Below are 15,401 nucleotides of genomic sequence, written 5' to 3' on the forward strand. Positions count from 1 at the left end.
CTCTGGTGCGGTACCATGGGAAGACACTCACTACTTGAATGACAAGCATTGAACTCTAAATATTCATAATTCTAACAAAAGCTTTATTTGATTTACAGAATGATGATTGTCTCTGCATAAAATATTATCATCACAAGTGTTTCTCACTCTTTGAGAAAGGGAGTATGTCATGAGGGCAGGATACAGAAAATAATGTCACCTGGTTTTCTTAGGAGATGAATCATTCTAACATTTCCTGTGATGAGTGTCTGGTTTTACTGAGGATTATCTAAGCCAGTCTACAGTCTATTTCTTCTTCTTTTTCTTTTTCACTTTTCTCCCCTACAGTTCTCCAGAGTTCTATTCTATTCTTTCATTGGTTCATTTTGTAAAATGTTAAACTTGAGGTACATTTGTAAAGACTTTTACATTACCACAATTTTTATACTTATGATTTACAGAATAATTTGATGAATGTAAAAGCTTCACCTTTCATATCCACACATTAGGACTTTTATGCATTCGCTTGTTTAGAGAAAGGATGGCACTATGTGGCATGGTCAAACTTTGAACACATTATCACCTAAACTCAGTACTTTAGACATGCTTAAATTTTATTTATCACCTAAGTAATTTTGATCTGTCTTGCCAGATAGATGATACATATAAATAATGCATCAATTAAAAATATGATAGCAACAGATAAGATTACAGTGAAATTATACATTCATTGTGTAATACTGGGGTACTGAGAAAGTTAATGTCCAACAAAAAAGTGTGTTTCTACTATCCTTTTTCATTTACTCTTTAATTATTGTTCTAATAATGCAGACGATTTTTATCACAAGTCAAGATACTGATCGTGAGATTGCAGAGATGGCTCAGCAATTAAAGTGCCTGTTTAAAAAGACTAAGGACCCAGGTTTGATTCCCCAGTATTAATGTAAGCCAGATACACAGAGTGATGCATACATCTGGAATTCCTTTGCCCTGATATACCTGGTGTGTGTGTGTGCATATATATATATATATATATATATATATATATATATATATATATATATATATTTATGCACACACACATACATACATATATATTATACATATTATATATATACTACATATATATGTATATATTATATATGTATATATTATATATATACATACATATACATATATATAATATATACATTATATATATATACTATATATATATATACAAATAAAACATTTAAAAATACTGTTAATAGGAATTTACAGCTGTTATGAAGGAATTGTTTTAACTATTCCATGATAATCATTGCTAAGAGATATTAAAAGTAATTATTTTATAATTATTTTCAGTGAGTGTCATTACTTCTTCCAAATATTAATCTTCTGCATATCAAGCTAAGGTAATTGAATACACCATGTGTAATGTGTGTACTTCACAGTATTTGAAATTTGAATTTGCATCTCTGGTGCTTTGGGTCACTACACTGCATAAGACTATGAGCAGTGATTGTGGCCATTGCACATTTTCATCCAAATGAAACAATTTCAAATCATTGGCTTCAAGTAGGGAAATATTGAATAACGTAATACAGTGGTAGAAAATTATGTTATTACCATCCTACTATAAAAGAGGTCTTGACTTATAATATGGAATGTTATCTTTTTATATAAATAGGAAAATACTCAGCCAACAGAAATCTATTTGATAAAAATCACCATACCAAAGACAAGTTTATCACAAACAGAGGACCAAGCAGTGTATTATAAAAGGATGACAGATTTTTTTAAATTATGTATTTCTTTATTTATAACAGAGAAACAATGGGCATAATACCGACTGCAAACAAGCTCCAGATGCATGTGCCACCATGTGCATCTAGATTTAAGTTTGTACTGGGAAATCAAACCTGGGTCTTTAGGTTTTTCAGATGAGTGTGTTAACAATGAGTAATCTCTCCAGGCCTATGTAAAGATTTTTAATTTTTGTTATGAACTCCTAAACACAACACACACACACACACACACACACACTCTTACATGAAGCAGGGCTTCTGACTCAATCTTTGAAAACTACAGGAATAAATTTTGAATTTTTGAATTTTGCATTTCTAAGTAGATAATCACTACTAGTAGAAAATAAACTTTCATTGCCTTGAAGAAACGCACCACTGGTTCTTTTCTCTGAGAATTTCTGTCTCTGAAGGAATGAATTGTCTTCAAGAATGAATGTCTTCCAGCACCCCGACAACTGGAATCATCTTTGCCTCACAGACAGGAGTTGGAATCCTGGGTAACATTTTCCTCCTTTCTTGTTATGTCTTCATGTCCTGCACTGGACAAAGGTTAAAAGACATTGATTTGATTCTGAAGAACCTTATTTTAGCCAACAGTTTGGTTCTTATCTCTGGAGGAATACCTCAGGCAATGTTATCTTTTGGGCTAAAACGTTTTCTGGATGATTTGGGATGCAAAGTAGTTTTCTACCTTCACAGAGTGGCCAGAGGTGTGTCTCTTGGTGCAACCAGTATCCTGAGTTGCTTTCAGGCCATCAAGATCAGCCCTAGCAGTGCTCAGTGGATGAAGGTTAAGGCTGCACCTATGAGGTTCACCAGATTCTCCATCACCTTTTGTTGGATCCTTCATATGCTGGTAAATAGCATTATTATTAATTATATCGCAGGTCCCAGAGAAAGAAGCAACCACTCAACAGAAAAGGACTATTGGTACTGTTCTAGGATAATAATTGACAGAAATACATTCATATTGCATTTAATGATATTTTCATCCATTGATGTGCTGTCTTTGGGGTGTATGGTTTGTGCTAGTGGCTTCATGTTGTGTGTATTGCACAAACATAGGCAGAATGTCCTGTACATTCACAAGAAAACTTTCTCTTCAAAATTATCTGCTGAGACTAGAGCCAGCCAGAGCATCCTCACCCTGGCAAGTCTATTTTTCTGTTCATATGCACTATCATCATTCTTTGGCTTTTACATATTTCACTGTGATAAACCTAGTCTGTGGCTGGTGGACAGCAGCTCTCTAATGGCTGCGAGCTTCCCCTGTCTTTGCCCCTTTGTGCTCATAAGCAGAGACCCCCGTGTCTCCAGGCTTTGCTCTACCTGCTGGGCAAAGGTTAACCATTTCTGTAAATTGTTCACATACTATAAATGCTAGAATACATGCCTCTGGAGACTCACTCTGTACATATTTATTCTTTCATTTCCATGTATTTAAATACTGACACGAACCAAGTCGGATTATGGACAGAATCTGGAATGAGATAAACAAAGCAGGATACCAAAATTATTTATGTTTACAACTTAGAAAATTATGGACCAGGAAGGTCTTCTCATTCCTTCTTTGTAGTACTCACCTGTAATGAGGAGTAGAAGAGAGTAGATGCTGCTACGTCTCTCTCTCTCTCTCTCTTTTTTTCTTTTGTCTTTGTATGGTCTTAATCTTATGAGAACTTTTAATGGGCATTAGTAGGCATTGATGGTGAACATATTTTTTTTAGGGAAGCTGCAGCTTGCTCAAGGGTTTAGTTTCTATTCTGCATCGCAATTCACACATCCATTGTGCTTGTAAGCATCTGAACTTCTCTCTTTTAGAATAAATGCTCAATGGGCAACAACAAAAAAGCAGGTTTCAGTAAAAGAAAAAACAAAAAAAAACATATTTTAATAAGGTTTGCATAGAACCCACAGACATAAAGGAGGTAACAGTAAAATGATTTTGATGTTTACAGAAAGACACTGACCAGAAGTTGAGAATTTTCTTAATTTTAAATGTTTCCCTTCTCTGCTGAACAAACCATCCAATTCCAAAATCACAATCCCTGAAAGAAGGGGCTTGGGTTGAGACTCAGTAGGTAATGTGATTGCCATGGGCACAGGAAGAGTACGAACAGATTCTTTGTCAGAAGATGACAAGAACTGCCTCTACCCAATTCCTGATATAGCTTTTTTACTACGCCTACAAATCTCATGAGGAACTTTACCATTTTGTTTAAAAATCTGACTATCTTCCATTTACACTCTACATGAATTATTTTGCAATAAATATTAGAGTTAATCCAACTCTTTATGTTGATACTATTCATATAATATGTCACCCCCTCACAATGTTTATATTTCTACATTTCCATTACATTTAGCTTCAGATCTCATATTCACAACTCCTTATTTTTTTTAAAGATTTTATATATTTGCAAGGAGAGAAGAGAATAGGCATTCCAGGGCCTTTAGGCATTGAAAACAAACTCCAGATACATGGGCCACTTTGTGTATTTGGATTTATGTGAGTATTGGGAATTCAAACCTGCTCCTACATCCTCCTATTTTAAGAAAGGGAAATATGTGCTGCATCAGTTTGATGTCTTGCTGTTTTCCTGCAGGCATCTGATTTGGAACAAAACATGTCAGTGCAAAAATCTCCCCTTCCTCCTCCTTGCAGCTTTGGACCACCCTGCTCTGCACTCACTGGCCATGAATGTCAGAGTGAAGTGCCCCTTAAACACCTAACTGCATTAAGTCATTTTGCCTATGAGTAAAATTGAGTGGTCATTTAAAGTGAGAATTTATAGAACAGATTTCATGTTGCAAACTGAGAGATATAATGATGGCACCACGAATGCTTTCATGTCTTTAACATTTGTTTTACTCCACTGACTTTATTAAATCAGTGTTTGGTGGGTTCAGGGGTAATGTGTTCTGGGAACTTGAAAATGAACTATGCATTTTTCATTTGACAGTGATCACTTCATGGGAAATGGTGGTGTCCTCAGTCTTTACAGCCTCACTGGATATCATTTCAGATGCAGATTACATCCCCAATTGATTGATCTTGGCCAATTATTTGGTTTGGGTCTTTCTTCTGAATAGTTGGATGACAACATGTATATATATATATATACATGTTGTCATCCAACTATTCAGAAGAAAGATATATATATACATATATACAAAACATATGTATATGTATGTATGTATATAATGTATTTGACAACTTCTATACTTACAGACAACAAACCATGGTATTTCCCTCCCCTCTCTTCCAATCCCCTTCTTTCTCCTTCATAACTCTGCTCTCTGTCATAATCCCTCCGTCTATCCATTAGTCTCTCTTTTAATTTGATGTCATCATCTTTTTCTCCTATTATGAGGGTCTTGTGTGGGTATTGCTAGGCACTGCAAGGTCTTAAATATCGAGGCCAAATTCTGTCTGGACAGATGTATGTAAGGAGTGGTACCTTTCCTTTGGCTCTTACATTCTTTCTGCCATATCTTCCACAATGGACTCTGAGCCTTAGAGGATGTGAAATGTCTCAGTGCTGGACGCTCCTCTGTCCCTTGTTCTCAGCACTATGTTCCCTTTTGGGTCATCCCAGTGGTCATTGCCATCTGAAAAGAGAAGCTTCTCTATCCAGAATTGAGAGTAGCATTAATATATGAGTATGAACATTAAGTGTAGTGATTTCAGGGCAATATAGTGAAAGTCATATATGCATTTATCCAGACTAGAGCAGGGTTTATACCTCTAAGGCTCATGAACTCCCCTGTGTTGGCTTTTGATTAGGTTTTCAGTGCCAGGCACGTATTCTCTCCCATAGAGCGGCCTTCAGTCTAATTAGAGAGCAGTTGGTTTCCCTCAGAGCAGACACACTACTATTGCACTTGTTTAGGTATTTGGCTGGTCTGGCCAAACTTAAGGTTTCCAGTGTCCACTGTTTTCACTGCTAATGACTTCTGTCTCCCAAAAGACTGCATACAGTGCAGCTTTCTCCATATTTCAGTTGGCTGGGCAATAAGGTGAAGGTTTTATGCTCAACACCAACTTGATTTCTCAGTGACTTTGCCACTCAGGCGTATGAAGTCTTCAGCAACAGGGTCTTACCTTCTCTTCCTCATGGGGAACCAAGGGCCTTGGCAACAACCTGTAATGTTTTGGAGGCAACAGGGACCTCCCTGGCCAACAACTCAATGGAAAGTATCCCACCCCAGGCACTGAAAATTTTCTAGTAACAATCTATGGCCTCTGAATGTGATGTTATTTAAGAAAGTAGATTTTCATATACCTTATTCAGAATATCTTGAATATAGATTGACCTTTCCTTCCCTTCTTTTATACAATCTCTTCCCCTGACCTTGCTTAAGCCGCCTCCTCCCTGTTATCTGTTATTCTGCTTACATATTTACAATACCATCCTCTTAAGACCTTCCCTCTCCAACCTCCCTTATATCTTTTTTCTAGCTTATGGGCCTCTGCTACTGATTTTCTGTTCCAGATCACACACAAGTCTATACATTTTAGCTAGGATCCACATATAAGGGAGAACATGTGACATCTGGCTTTCTGTGTCTGGATTACCTAATTTAGTTTAATCCTTTCCAGATCCATCCATTTCCTTGCAAATTTCATAATTTCATTTTTCTTTACCATTGAATAGAACTCCATTGGGTAGATGTACCACATTTTTATCATGCAGTCATCTGTGGATGGACATCTAGGCTGATTCCATTTCCTAGCTTTTGTGAATAGAGCAGCAATAAACATGGTTGTGCAAGTATCTCTAGGGTAGTGAGAAGAGTCATTTGGGTATATGCCAAGGAGTGCCATAGCTGAATCATATTGCAAATCTATTTTTAGCTGTCTCAAGAACCTACACACTGCTTTCCAAAATGACTACGCCAGGTTACATTCCCACCAACAATGCATAAGTGTTCCGCCTTTACCACATACTCGCCAACATTTATTGTCAATTGTTTTCTTGATGGTAGCCATTCTGATGGGAGAGAGATGGAATATCGAGGTAGTTTTAATTTGCATTTCCCTGATGGCTAAAGATGAAGAACACTTTTTTAGATGTTTATGTGCCATCTGTATTTCTTCTGCAGAGAATTCTCTATTTAGTTCCATAGCCCATTTTTTATTGAGTTGTTTCATTTCTTATTGTTCTTTTTTTTTTTAAATTATTTATTTATTTATTTGAGAGTGACAGACACAGAGAGAAAGACAGAGGGAGAGAGAGAGAATGGGCGCGCCAGGGCTTCCAGCCTCTGCAAACGAACTCCAGACGCGGGCGCCCCCTTGTGCATCTGGCTAACGTGGGACCTGGGTAACCGAGCCTCGAACCGGGGTCCTTAGGCTTCACAGGCAAGCGCTTAACCGCTAAGCCATCTCTCCAGCCCTTGTTCTTTTTTTTATTTCTTTGTATATTCTGGATATTAATGCTCTGTCAGATGTGTAACTGGCAAAGATTTTTTCCCATTCTGTAGGTTGTCTCTTTGCTTTATTCACAGTATCCTGTGTTGTACAAAAGCTTTGTAATTTCATGATATCTCAGTAGTTGAGAAGTGGTTTTATTTTCTGAGCGATTGGGGTTATAATCAGAAAGTCATTACCTATGCCAATATGTTGAAGGGTTTCCCCTAAGTTTTCCTCTATCAACTTCAGAGTTTCAGGTCTGATATTAAGGCTCCCAATCCACTAGGATTTTACTCTTGTGCATGGAGAAAATTAAATAATAAAATACATGCTAGCTGCTATCTAATCATTTGTGTGTGCATGTGTGTCTAGCATATGTGTTTGGAGCCTGTGCTTGGAGTACACACTTCTATGTCAAATGTATGCGTCCTGTCTGCATGCATGCAGAGACCTAAGTAAGATGTCATTTGTCCTCTCCTGTCATTCTTCCACCTTTTCTCCAGAGATGGTGTGTCACTGAACCCGGATCCTACTGTCTTTAGTTTAACCCTAACCCTAACCCTGGCTGACCAGGAGGCCCAGCGATTGTCAGGCTCCACCATCAGCACCACAGCTACATGCACGCACAGCAACGTCTGACGTTTTAGGTGGACACTAGGGATCATAGTCATGTCCTATTGCTTGCACAGTGCGGGGCTTTGAATCAGGCGTCCCACATGGGCTGTGGCTTTGCATATTTGCTCTTCAGTAGGTGGCAGATTTGGAGGCGGAGCCTTGCTGTAGGAAAGGTGTTAGTGGGGGGGTGTTAGGGGTGTAAAAGCCCTCTAGCCAGAGCTCCCCTCACATGTGCTGTTCCTTCCCAGCTGCTGTGGCAAGGTGTGATTACAGCCTCTCCTCTACCATCCTTTCCCTGCCATAGAAAAACCTCCCCTTGAGAATGTAGGCCAAAATGAACACTTTTCTCCATCAGCTGCTGTTGACTGGGTGTTTTATCCCCACAATGATAAGGTAATGTCAACATTCATCAAGCACTCCTACCTCTGAATCATCTCCCTGGACATTTGAATTTATTTTCACAATGGGAAAATGATGTGACTTTCAGCCCTTTCTTTCTCTTATTTGGCTTCCTGGCCTTTAAATTCAACCTCAGTGTTCTCATGAGATTAAGTCCCCAAGATTCACTAGCTTCTTTTCTACATATTCTTATATATGCAATCCCAGTCAAGATGAAAGATTTTGCACAGTAAGAGAGAACTATGCAGTCAATTAACAACCTATGGTTTATTATGTAAAATTACTTAAGACAGTAAAAATAAAGTGAACTATAATCTGGAAAAAAATATATGCTCAGATATTACAAGGCTGTCTTTGATTCTACTGAGGCTTCCTAAGGAAACACAGGTTGCACTAGACTCATTGCTATTAAGCCTGAATTTATTTTTTCTGTTTCTCCCTCTCTCTGTGTCTCTCTCACTTTTTCTCTCTTCTATATCATAACACTAAAGCATAAAATACTCTGTAGGACCTGTGTGTCATATCATCTTAAAATTCACCTCCTAGTTAGGTGGGGTGGGACACTACTTTAATACTAGCACTCATAAGGCAGAGGTAAGAGGATCGCATGAGTCCAAGGCCAGCCTGGGACTACAGAGTGAATTCCAGGTCAACCTGGGCTAGAGTGAGACCCTACCTCAAGAAACAAACAAACAAAAATATCAGGGTAGGAGAGATGGTTTGGAGGATAGTGCTCTTGGCTGCCATGCTAATCACCCTAGTTTGATCCCCAGTATGCAAGTAAAGCCAGATACACAGAGTGGTGCATGAATCTGGAGTTTGTTTGCATTGGCTAGAGGCCCTGATACACCCATATTCTCTCTCTCCTTCTCGCTCTCTCTTTTACTCCCTCTCCATCTCTTCAATAAATAGATTAAAATGCAATATTTACAAGGAAAGACATTTTAAAAATAAGAAAGAAGGAATGAGAGAGTTATGTACAAAGAAAGAGATCTAGGAAGAAAGAAAAGAGAACAGTAAAAAAAAAAATGAAATATAAATTAAAGAAAGAAATTCAAAGACAATAAGTTTAAAGTGGACTTTCCATTGCTGGAGATATGGCTTAGTAGTTAAGGTACTTGCCTGCATAGCTGAAGGACCCAGGTTCAATTCCTTAGAACCCATATAAACCAAATGTGCAAGGTGGCACATGCATCTAGAGTTTGTTTATAGTGGCTAGAGGGCCTGGTGCACACATTCTCTCTCTCTCTCTCTCTCTCTCTCTCTCTCTCTCTCTCTCTCCCTCTCTCTCTCTCTCCTTGCCATTGCCATTAAAAAGTAAAATAAAATAAAAGGGCTGAAGATATGGCTCAGCACTTAAGGCCTGCAAGGCCTAATGTCCAGTGCCCATGTAAAAGCCAGATGTAGAAATTAGCACGTGCTTCTGGAGTTCATTTGCAGTGGCAGGAGTCAGCACATCCATTTTCTATGTCTATCTCTCTTCTCTCTATCATATTCTGCTTGCAAATAAATGAAATAAGAAATATATTTTAAAAATTTTTAAAAAGGTGCCACCAAAAATTGAATATATGAACCAGCTTTAAATGTTAAGGTCTAGCAATTCTTTTTTTTTTTTCTTTGTGTACTATATGTCACTATTCTCTACAACAGATTGAAGGTATTTACTAAATTGGCTGAAATGATACCGTCTCAGTAGTTCAACGGTGGCTAACAAAAAAAAAAAAAAAAAAAGGACCATGGTAGCGGGCATGGTGGTGCAGGCCTTTAATCCCAGCACTCAGGAGGCAGAAATAGGAGGATCACTGTGAGTTTGAGGCCAACCTGAGACTACGTAGTGAATTCAAGGTCAGCCTAGACCAAAGTGAGACCCTACCTCGAAAAACAAAAACAACAACAAAAAATAGGACCATAAACGGCCATCACTGAGCTCACATGATGTATTCCACAATGTGGTCTGGATGAGATCCTAAAACACACCTTCATTCCAAAATGGCTTCAGCTAGCAGGTCAAAGTGTGATTGTTCCATATCCAGTTCTGTGAACCACTGAGTTTATTGGGTTTACTTACAGTGCATGAAGGGGTTATTTATAGGAGCGTGGAGCCCCCACAACAGCCACTGTGGTTAGGCTTCCTGTGTCAAGATCACTCTTTGAAAGCTCCTCCCTCAGCCTCGGGATGAGGGCTTCCTTAGGGAACATGGCAGGACCACCGAGAAGTCTCATTTCACCCTGAATCACTTCCCCTGGGTACTTCCCAGGGCTCCTTGTCCTTGTCCAGCAGTATGGGACCCCGGAGAAGCTCTCCAGTGGGCCTCACTATGTCGGGATGACCCTTCTGGTGCACCCTTCAGCCTCAGGGTGAGGGCTTCCCCACGGAGCCTGGGACCCAAAGCAGCACCGTGTCGGGATCAGCCCTGTGGATGCTCCTCCCCAGCCTCAGGATGAGAGCTCACCAAGGGAGCATGGAGACTCCAGAGATTCCCGTCTCCCTCCAAGATGCAGCCGCTGTATCCTATCTTCTACCCTCTAAGTGCTCCATCACCGCCTGAGGCCATGAGACCTCGTGTGTCATTGTCCACAGCTGGCCTGGGGTGCCTGAGATCTCAGCTAGGGGGTGTCTGAAGACCCTCCCCACGTCTTGAATTTTTGAGTAAAGCTGACAAAATTGTTTACTGCTTTCAATGTGGAGACATTTTGGCATAACTACAAAACACTCAGGGAGTGTAGTGGTTTGATTCAGGTGACCCCATAAACTTAGGCATTCTGAATGCTAAGTTCCCAGCTGATGGTGATTTGGGAATTAATACCTCCTGGAGGGAGTATATTTGGGGGGGGGGGCAGGCTCCTGGTATTATAGCCAGTTTCCCTTGACAGTGATTGGCACACTTTCCTGTTGCTCTTGTCCACCTGATGTTGACTAGGGGATGATGTTCACCCTCTGCTCATGCCATTGTTTTCCCTGTCATCATGGAGCTTCCCCCTGGAGCCTGTAAGTCAAAATAAATCTCTTTTATCCTACAAGCTGCTCTGAGTTTTTCTACTAGCAATGCGGACCTGACTACAATAGGGAGAATTGACACAGTGCAAGGACCTCAGAGGAGGTCTTGAATGAAGAGCACCTTTGTCCCACAATCAGTGACAATGACAGTGTGTCAGTGGTTCCCAGCACAGTTAATCTCCAAGGAAACTCAGGGCGAGGACAGAGGCAGAACCCAGAATGGAAGTGGGGAGAATGACATAATTAAGATGGGACTTGAGATTGGCGGGTCCCAGAGCTTCATGGAGGGAAGAGGAAGCAGCGCACAGCCCATCCTGGATCAGTATCAATTCTCTAGGAGACCCGGGAAAGGAGAAGCGTCCACAGCTCAGATGTGAGAAAGACAGTGACGGCCCTGAGGACCTGATTCTTAGAGCTGGAGACATGCAGCAGTTAAGACACCTGCCTTCAAAGTCTAACAACCCAGTCAGATTCCCCAATACACACAAAGTAACTCATGCAAGTAGCGTTCATTTACATGACTGGGGGCCCTGTCTGCCCTTTATCTCTGTTGGTCTCTTCTATCTCTCTCTCTCTCTCTGCTTGCAAACACTTTTTTAAAAATGAATTTTATTTATTTATTTGCAAGAGAGAAAGAAGTAGAGAGAGAGAGAAGGCATTCCAGGGCCTCAAGCCACTTCAAATGAACTCCAGATGCTGGCACCCCCTTGTGCATCTGGCTTATATGACTCCTGGAGAATTGAACCAGGATCCTTTGACTTGGCAGGCAAATGCCTTAACCACTAAGCCATTTCTCCAGCCCCCAATTTTTATTTTTTAATTTTTATTTATTTTATTTTATTTTATTTTATTTATTTATTTTTTTGGTTTTTCAAGGTAGAGTCTCACTCTTGCTCAGTCTGACATAGAATTCACTGTGTAGTCTCAGGGTGGCCTCAAACTCTGCCTCCTGAGTGCTGGGATTAAAGGCAGGCACCATCATACCTGGCTAAAATATATTTTTAAAAATATTACTAGCATATATAATACTTCCAGATGCCTAAATATAATTTGGGTATTTAGGATAAACTATATCATGAAGACATAAACATTTTGGGCCCAGTGTACTTGTTCTTACCAAAAAGCAATGGGAAGTCTGTGCATGGGGAGAAAAATCTGTAATCTCAGCACTTGAAAATGTGATATGAGGGTACAGCTGCTCAACATCACCATCAGCTACATCACAAGTTGAGTCCAGTGTGGGATTAACTGGACTCTCTCTCAAGAAAAAATATAAAGGAAGAGTAATACCAGTCTCAAAATCCAAATGCCCACATGGCAATCAGCAAACAAATTTAGAAGTCTTCCAAATGATAGGCACTTCATGTGTGTGGGGTTAACTCTTTTCTCAACAATCCTCCTAAATCTTAACACAAAAATTTCCAGGCTTGTGTGTGTGTGTGTGTGTGTGTGTGTGTGTGTGAGAGAGAGAGAGAGAGAGAGAGAGAGAGAGAGAGAGAGAGAGGCAGGGGGAGAAATGACATTTTCATGTACTTGTTGGAAATTTTGAAGATATAAGTTTTATACCTACCTTTGGAACATTTTTCTTAGTCAAATAAATATGAGGCTTTAGGGCTAGAGAGATGGCTTAGCAGTCAAGATACTTGCCTGAGAAGCCTAAGGACCAAGGCTCAACTCCCCAGTACCCCCATAAGCCAGATGCACAAGGTAATGTGTGCTCTGAAGTTCATTTGCGGTGGGTGGAGGCACTGCTGTGCCCATTTCCTCTCTCACTCTGTCTCTGTATCTCTTTCTTCATCTTCCTCTTTTGTATATGAACATATTCCAACTTCATCATTATCCCATCTGCTCTTACTCTTATATATCCTCTCCCCTGTCCCCATTCTCCTGAGGACCCACCTCAGTAGGGTTGTCAGTAATTGATATGGTGGCATGTATGCTCCAGTTACGTAAACCAAATTTAATGTTTAATTCATTTTCTGGATTCTCTGTCTTCTAATGTACTCAATGACTCTGAGTTTTTATGTACCCTGAACAAGTTTGGTTAAAGTCAGTGATGTCTCAGTCAGGAGTGAACTCTGGGTGGGGAGGTCACTGGAGACTTCCACAGGGCAGCAGAGCATCAGGATCCCAGAAGGGGATTCTGAAGAGGCTGGACTTGAATTCAGTTTGCAAGGATTTTGTTCAGTATCTTTGCATCTAAGTTTATCAAAGACTCATATCCTGGGCTTTTCTTCTGGGGGAGGTTTTTGATTACCTGTTCAATTTAGATGGGTATGATAGTTTGTTAAGGAGATTAATCTGCTCAGAGTTTAGCTTTTATATGTGGTAATGGTCCAGGAATTCATCCACTTCCTCTGTATTATCCAGTTTTGTGGATTATAGGTTTTTGAAATAAGTCCTGATGATTCTCCCAATTTCAGTTATATCTGTTGTGATCTCTTTTTTTTTCTTTTCTAATTTTGTTAATTTGAAGCATCTCTTATTTTTATTTTATCATATTGGCCAGGAGTTTATCAAGTTTGTTTATTTTTTCTTTTTTTGTTTATTTTTATTTATTTATTTATTTGAGGGTATTACCATGATGTAGAAATAAGGACATTCCACAACTAAAACAGGCTAAAGGAATTTATGAATTCTAAACCAATTCTAGTAGAAAATATTGAAGGAATTCAAATTCTTCATTCTGAAGAGAAAGCAAAACACATACAGGAGGAAATGGGAAAAAATAAACCACACTCAAATAACAGTTAAAACAAATGAGTAAAAGGAAAACAGGACACACTACAAAATAAGAAGAATGGTAAGAATAAATACATATCTTTCAATAATAACTCTTAATATCAATGGCCTCGATGCATCAACCAAAAGACATAGGCTTGCAGACTGGATTAAGAGGCAGGATCCTGCCATTTGTTGCCTCCAGGAAACTCATCTCTCAACCAAAGATAGATACTGTCTTAGGGCAAAGGCTGGAAAATAGTATTTCAAGCAAATAGGCCTAGAAAACAAGCAAGGGTGGGTATACTAATATCTGATAGGATAGACTTCAAACCAACATTAGTGAGGAAAGATAAAGCAGGTTATTTTATATTGATTAAAGGAACACTCCAACAGGAGGACATTACAATCCTAAACATATATGTATCTAACATGGGGGCTTCCAGTTTCATCAAACAAACACTATTATACTTAAGGTCACAGACAACATCAAACACAATTGGAGTGGGAAACTTCAATACTCCACTCACATCAGTTGACAGGTCATCCCAGCAAAAAATAAAATAAAATAAAATAAAATAAACAGAAAGGAAACTGAATTAAATGATGTCATGGAACAAATGAACCTAACAGATGTCTACAGAACATTCCATCCAAATGCTGCAGAATATACATTTTTCTCAAAAGCACATGGAACATTTTCTAAAATAGACCATATATTAAGACACAAAGCAAATCTCCACAAATACAGGAAAATTGAAATAATCCCTTGTACTCTATCTGACCTCAATGGGATTAAACTGCAAATCAGCAACAAGGAAATTTACAAAGCATACAGAAATTAATGGAGACTGATTGGCCAGACAGGCCAAATGGCTGAACTAGTGCAATAGTGGCATGTCTAGTCTGGGAGAAATAAACTGCTCTCTAATTGGACTGTTGGCCCACTCTATGGGAGGGAATACATGCCTGGTACTGAAAACCTAATCAAAAGCCCATGGCAGGGGAGATCATGAGCCTTAGGGGTATAAAGCCTGTTCTTGTCTGGATACATGCATATATTACTCTCACCAAATTGTCCTGAAAGCATTACACTTTATGTTAATGCTCATATATTAATGCTGCTCTCGCTTCCAGTTAGAGAAGCTAATCCTTTCAGATGACAATGACAACTGGGATGATCCGAAAGGCAACAGAGTGCTGAGAAGAAGGAATGGAGGAGTGTCCAGCCCTGAAACATCACAAACTCTCCAAGGCTCACTGTCCATTATTGAATAAATGCTGGAAAGAATGTAAGAGCCAAAGGAAGGGTACCACTCCTTACATACATCTGTCCAGACAGAATTTGGCCTCGATATCTAAGACCTTGACGTGCCTAGAAATACCCACACAAGACTTCATAATAGGAGAAAAAGATGATGACATCAAATTAGAAGAGAGACTACTGGAGAGAGGAGGGGACATGTTGGAGATAGAGTTATGAAGG

The sequence above is a fragment of the Jaculus jaculus genome, chromosome 14, assembly GCF_020740685.1.
Source record: "Jaculus jaculus isolate mJacJac1 chromosome 14, mJacJac1.mat.Y.cur, whole genome shotgun sequence".
In the NCBI taxonomy this organism is placed as follows: Eukaryota; Metazoa; Chordata; class Mammalia; order Rodentia; family Dipodidae; genus Jaculus; species Jaculus jaculus.